Source organism: Pelobates fuscus, chromosome 1 (assembly GCF_036172605.1).
Source record: "Pelobates fuscus isolate aPelFus1 chromosome 1, aPelFus1.pri, whole genome shotgun sequence".
Lineage (NCBI taxonomy): Eukaryota > Metazoa > Chordata > Amphibia > Anura > Pelobatidae > Pelobates > Pelobates fuscus.
This window is the reverse complement of record NC_086317.1, coordinates 410524927-410532581: the sequence shown is the minus strand read 5'-3', so window position 1 is coordinate 410532581 and position 7655 is coordinate 410524927.

The window sequence follows — 7655 nt, the reverse complement described above, 5'->3', positions numbered from 1 at the left end:
TGGCAGGCTTATGCAATGTATGATCATATATTGTAACGTAATCCCCATTTTTATTTGACTAGGTGAGGTGTTTTTTAATAAAACTATTACATTCTGTGAGACTTGGGGTTGCTGTTCAGTGAATGAGCGAGTGCGCTGGATTTTGTATGTTGTATAAATTGGCCCCAGCAGCACCCTATAATGCATGCATGTTCAGGTAAGTGCAGACTTTTTGGTTTCAGGGATTTTAAGGGATGTGTGTATTCATATAGCCCATCATTTATTAGGTCTTGGAATACAGTCTGGGCCTTACAGAGATCAAAGGGAATAACAATGTGTTTGCAATGCCTGCTTCTGAATGTTAACCCCTTAAGGACACATGACATGTCTGACACGTCATAATTCTATTTTATTCCAGAAGTTTGGTCCTTAAGGGGTTAAAGGCTGTATTTCATTCATGACCTTCTTATCAATGGAATGAGAATGTGAATGGAATAAGCATTTTGGATGGCTATTTTGTTGATACCATGATAATCCATGCATGGTCTTAAATATTATTTTGGAAACAAAGAAATAAAAAAACCTGCACCCACTGGTGAAGTTGACCTTCTCATGAATCTCTTTTCCAAAGAAATAACCCTGCACCCACTACTGAAGTTGACCTACTCATGAATCTCTTTTAAGTATTCCTCCATGATGATACTCTCATTAGGAGAACCCTTGCTTTAGGTGGCATAGTACCTGGGGAAAATCATTAGTGCAATAGTATGCTCTGTGTGGGGACAATTTGTCAGACTTTATTTTAGTTTTTTTTGTGACAATTTGTATTGCTTTTCTTTTTTTTCATGGATAAGGTACAGAAAAAAAGGAAGGTAAAATAATCCATTCTTGTGTGTAAAGGACCCAACATGTGTGACAATACACGTTCTATTTAACAGTAATTCTCTCAACTCTAACCCTTGCTTGTCGTGGATCATCTGCAATGCAGGAATACTGTAGAGGTTAGTTAAACAACATCGTTTAAGGACATATTCACGGCTTTATAATTCCAATCGGTGTTTAAACTCATGTTATGCATACAACAAAGTGGTCCGCAGGTGGTTGCAACACTCCTTAGTGGACTAACATGTCATCTATATGCTGTCAATGATTTCCCATAGTAGGGAGGTGTTTGGTTGAGAACCTTGTGGAGAGTCCCTAGGTGGGTCACTCAGGTGCATGAGCTTGGAGCCGTACAGTCTAGAGAATTAATTTGTACCTCGTCACCAACTATGTACAATTCAATATGCCAGTAAAAGGGGGATAAACAGGGGGGGAGGAAACAGGAGGAAGGATGCCTGAAGAGCAGGTAAGCCTCACCGGTCGTTTATGAAAAGCAAATGTTACCATCATGTCGGCCTATGCCTATTATTGTGAAGGGACATGGTTCCCTGGGTCTTTTCTACGAAAAACCCACCCCGTGTTCGCCTGTGATGTCTTGGGAGGCAAGTATGAATAGGTTGGTAGGATGGTTTGCCCATTATAAGTCGGTCAGTCGCTCTACCATTAGGTGGGATAGGTCAGGGGCATGGCGGATCTGTTGATTGATCCAATGGGTATATATAGGTATCCCACACCTATTTGGCTCTCCCAAAGAATGTGTTGGTGCCCTGTTGGTATCTAGCCATATACTTGTAGTCTAGGTTGATAGAGATTTGTTGCATTAAGGCGTGTCTTGAGGGAGCCTCCACTGACTTTCAGGCCTGTGCTAATAGTGTCAAGGCTGTAACTAAAAGATGAAATACCAGAATAGCCCCCCACTTCGGAAATTTATCAATATTTAAAAGCAGTAGATCTAGGCTTGGTGTAAGTATTATTTCAGTTTTTAGTACTTGCGATAGAATGTCCTCTACTAACCGCCAGTATGGCTGAATGTGCTTACAGGACCACCATATATGGTACATTGCACCTCTGTCAGCTTTACATCTCCAGCATGTGTCCTTTGTACCTGGAAATATTTTTGACAGTCTAGGTGGCACCATATACCATCTGTAAAATATTATCCTCAGCAATTCTATGTGTAAGGTGCAGGATGTTCTCCCTTTGTGTGCCATAAGTGCTTTTGACCATTGTAGTATGTCATAGGATTGGTCTGCCTGCCATGCCAAACTAAATTTATCCAGCGTTTTCTTATCATGTCTGTTAAGGAGGTTATAACATGTAGAAAGTAGCTTTCTTGGGGGGGTTTGTGCTGGGCACGCTGACTCAAACTCCAATTTCAGGGTTGGCTCTGTAGGGTTAGTGTTTCGGTACGATAGCATTGATTTGATATGGAGGTATGAAAATATTGCTCTAGTGGGAAGGTTAAATTTCTCCTGGAGGTCCGGAAATTGTAGCAGTGTGGTTCCCTGAAATAGGTGTTGCACGTAAGTGCACCCTCCCTCAACCCACGCTCGGTGATCAAACATTTGGCTGGCTATGTGGAGGCTGGATATCGGTGCAGCCTGTGACCAGGTGTGATTGGAGCATAGTTCATCTCGGTTTGCATCCCAAGTTGTTAGGAATGTTTTTGTAGTTGGGAGCAGGATATTAGGCTATTAGGCATATTAGGTACGAGAAGAACTTAATTCTATCACTGATGTCAGCAAGGCTGCTCTGTGGTACAATTTAATGTTAGGTAGGGCAAGACCTCCCTGTTCCACCGAACTATGTAGGAATTTCGTAGCCACCCTTACCCATTTATGCGCCCAGATAAAGCGAGTGAATAATTTTTGTGACTCTTTTTTTTTTAAACAAATGCCTCCATTAATGAAGATACTGGGGAAGTAATTCAGTATATAACAATTTAGCAATTGGTAGGTTAAAATCAATAGCTACATGCAGGAATCCATTCAGTCAGCATTCCGTGAAACTCTCTCTACATTGTTCAAAGCTCTTTGTGGGTTATGGTTATATAATCAAGGAAATTCCAAGACCACACTGCAGGAAGGAGAAGAGGTAACCTACACTACTCTGGATTATGTGCAATGCTGCTATGGTAAGCGTATTAAAAGATCTAAGAAACAGATAAACTATAGGGTAACACACATAATCAAGAATAGTTGGATACAAGCCAGTGTCAATAGCCAGGAATCAAGAAAAGAAATGAATTCTCTCACATTAACTACAAGGGAAACCACAACGGGACAAGGATCGAGAATGGCTTAAAAAGGCACAGGTACTCTCCAATTGACCAGCATCATGTGTGATGCGGGAACGTGTGTTTGTGGCTTTGCACTAATTACATAATCATGTTAACACTGTGTGTGACGCAAGCACTAAGCACTTCATAAATGGAGCCGGGTTAGCAGCTTTCTGCATTGGGAAGATGCCGGAAAGCACAGAGGGCGCCCAGGAGGCTATAGACCCTATAACACGATGCCTGGTTAGCGGAATAACCACAGGTATAGTAACAGTGTGGTGGAGATACCTGTGTTGTTTGTGACTGTAGTGGCTGAATGTTGTATGTGGAGGAGGATGAGGGGGGCTGAGTGTCTTGTGTGTATAGGGGATACTAAATGTGGTTCAGTGTCTGAGAGTGTGTGTGGAGTTTTTTTTTATTTGCCCAGTTACTGCTGGCTATTTGCTGGAGGTTGTGAAATCCCTGGTGGTCAAGTGGAGCCCATTCATTGCAGAATCCCTTGTGCTACAGTGGAGGCACACTGGGGAGTAAGATCTTTAGTGGTCTGGTGGGGGGGGGGGGGGGGCATTGTGGTCTGCACTAATATTGGGTGCAGATCACTATAAGTGACGCTCAATGGCCCAGCACCCAGTCAATAACTGAGAGTGCTGGCTGCAAACCTCTGAGTCGTCGAGACGTTCCAGGGGAGCACAAGTGTGCTTTTAAAGTGATCTTCACCCAAGAGAGATACCGACCACAAAGCTCCTGCAAGCAGGTGAGGGGGCAGAGGGCCTATCAGGGAATCTGTTGATGTCTCTACCATCTCAAAGAAGGCACAGTGTTCCAACCCAGACAGGGGCCATCGAGCATATGTCTGAGCATTTGAATTCACCTGATCTAATTCGCTAGAATGCAATTCACTGGAAAATTTAGAATTTTGCCCCAAATGTAATGCGCCATCAAATCTAATGCACATTCAAATTTTGGAAACGTTATTTTAAAAAAAAATAGTTTCTGTGAGAGGGACATTGAGAATTAGAAGGACCAGACATAGGTGTTGGAGCTGTGTAAGATGGAGGAGGAGCACATTCCACTTTTCTATGTTTCTAAAATACTGTATATATTTTAAGATCATGTGTGGTGCTGGGATTATTATGAAAGTCTTTGGTTTCTACAGTGATAGAAAATCAGAAAATAGCTCCCCTGTGGTACTGGGTAATTTGCAAGCTTTATAGGGAGCAATGTTTTAAGAGCAGTTTGGATCTGAGATAATTGTGTCTGTTTTTTTTAACCTGCAGGCCTATATACAGCTAATAAAACAAGCTGTTCTAGGAAGACGCAGCCATAGGACATAAGGTTTATGGACTGCATAATTTTTTCTATGCATAATTTTTTCATTTTTTTTTTTAAAGCGGCAGTTTAAGCATCATAATCATTACAACCTTTTGCATTCGTTTTGGTGCTAGCAAGCTGTGTGCCATCCCCCTGATTGTATCAAACTTTCCCCCCTTTTTTCATATGTTTCAGCACAGACTGAGGATCTTGCAAAACAAATGCGTTCTGGTCCCTTTCTCAACATAGTGTTAATGCAGAATTAACACTTCCAAATTAGCGATTTCAGTTTTGTCCAATACAGTTGACACTTCTGACCAATCACCACTTGACTCAGAACTGGGGGATGGTGCTAGTAGTCTGCTAGCACCATAACCACTACAATGTGCTGCAGTGGTCAAGGTACATAGACCGTCTGTTTGAATGTAAAAAAAAAAAAGAAGATTGTCAGTAAGAACATCAGTGTATGTGGGACATCTTAGAATTTGAAAAAAATTAAGAGACGGATCACTAAATCCACAAAGGACATCATATTTAATATTACAGAAGTGTTTTCTTTGAGAAGATATGATTAATATATATAAATAATAACATCAAGTCATAACACAAAAGAACACAAGGTTATCTATTGATTATAGATGGAATACAAAGTTATCAACAGTCAAAGCAAGGTTTATTTACAATTAGGCTATTTAACCAGTCCTGCCAGTAATCTACTCAGCTACAGTGAGCAATCTAAAGTTAATTAAAGGAATTCTAGAACACCTTTAGCACTGATAGCATCCCAGAGGACTGGCTGGGCAGAAACTAAAAATGTGGAATTTGCATCTCAGAGATGATGACTTAATAGTGGGATTTAATCCACTACCCTTGCAAGTGTATTCACTAAGGTCAGAATTCAAAGTCAACTACAAACCTAAGTCCAAAATAGTCAGTATGCTATTAATTTAGCTACTCTGGCCTTACATTTAAAAATTCTCACTTTAGTAAATAACTCTGCTAATTGTAGTGCATTGAAAAACAAACTGTGTCATCTGGGCTTTGTTTTCGACAAATCTATTTTTTTGTCTACATTTTGTTATTTGATTTTCAATTCAGTACAATTCAATGTTAGTTGAGTAAACCACATTTATTTCAAACTAGTATTTTTGAGATCTGTATGAGAAAAAAAAAACAATGATATGAATTATAGTATTACAATTTAGATAGCAACATCGATTGTATACAACATAAATATCATGATAATGATGTACTAATTCTCTGTAGAGTTCTATAAAATAATTCCCAGTTAAGTACCATATAACCACTTAAAAGGACACTATAGGCTCACTGAAGTGGTCTGGGTGCATATTCCCAGGTCCCTTAACCCTGCAATAGTAATTATTGCAGTTATTGAGAAACTACAATAATTACAATGCAGGGTTAACGCCACCTCTAGTGAAGTCAACCCTTTCTGCACCACAGTGAGGGGGGGAGGCACTGTAAGGAGGTTTTCCTGATACTATAGTTTCCCTTTAATTATTTTGTATTTTTCCATTCTATTTATAAGCACTTTTTGTTTTAAAAATATTAGCATAGCATTTATTTGAAAAATGGGATGCATAGCTAACATATAAACACAGGGTAAAGAGCAACTGGGTGTATAGATTGCTGTTTTGAGATCCGTAACAATATTGAAAAATTTCACAATTTTATTTTTAGTTTTTTTGGGGCGATACAATATCTGGTAATATATCAGACAGAATTTGAAGTATTAGTATATAAGCAGAATTAACTGTTTTGTCATATGCAGTAAATGTAAAAAAAAAACAATAGATAAAAAGTACACTGCTTATCAATATTAATTAGGAACCTGGTGGCTTTTTTCAGCAATTAAGCTTTCTAAAAATACCACCAGGAAAGTAAAAAAACTACTGTATGTGGGCTATAATAGTATAGGTTTGTATTGTATTGTATTGCAAATAATCCTCATTCTGTACTGATAAACATTTCCCTCCCTCCTTCTTGATTCTTAGAATTCATTAATAACGTTTCTCCTTACTGTCTGTGAGGAAGCAAGTTGGAACTGCCCATTTAAGACCCCTTGCAGGGATGTATAGGGAGGGCATGAAGCTCTTGCTTGAGAAATTTGTTTATCTCTGGTATGAAATACAAATCTGCACTGAAGGGTAAGGTAAATAGAGTTTAATGGGCTAACTTTGATTTTGGATCTATATAGCCGATGTTTGTGGAATGTTTTGTAAAAGCTTTATATATGATCTTGCCAATGAATAGGTTATATTTTATATATATATAATTTGATGTGTTCTATTCTAGAATAACGATTGATCGTCCTTCATCAAGCATTAACGTAAGCCTGTTACTATGTATGCATCCTAATAGAGTTGGCCATGTTTCTATTTACTGCAAGGGCTGCATGTAGACTTCAATTGAAAAAGGTAAGCAAAGTCATGGCTTTTTGTATGAAACTGGGGACTTGTGACTGACTTATAGAAATTCACAGATTAGAGGGAATTGACTTTCTAATCCAAATTTCCAGTTTAACAATCAAAATATAACATTTATTACATATCTGAAATATGTTAATACAAAGGGGTATACAGGCATGATAGACTCCACGTCCAGGATTTGAATTTGAACGTCAGAAGAAAACATACTGTGGAATTAATGGCACTCTCCACTGTCCAAATGATACTCTGTAGCTCAAGTAGGGGTTGTTAGTAGACGGAATAGGTAGGCAGAACCATGGAAAAAACAACCGAATTGGCCCTATCAGGTGTTAAAGCACATTTAAAGCCTGCAACTCTTTTTTTCTCCTATAAAGTGCAAGATGCACTATAATTGAGGGACTCTAAGTATCAAAACTTCTTTGAAACCCCTTAACCAAAGGTCTGGAGAGTTTATTTATTTTTTTTATTTTGCACCTTTTATAAAAAATTTATTACTTTTGGTTAAGGTTTTTCTGTGACATATTTTATTGGACTTTAGATGATCCTGTAAGAAGGTTTCTGAATAGTTGTTGTTTTTTTGTTTGTTTTTTTTTACTTTAAGGATCCTTGGCCAACTAGAGAGTGATGATTTCTTTATTAGGGCTTTTATTAGGTTTTTTTTTATTAGGGCTGAAAAGTTTGGAGGCATTTTAGATTTATCAGAATTAACAATAGAAGACAGGTATTACCATCTACTCTACAAGCCAGTCAGTGGA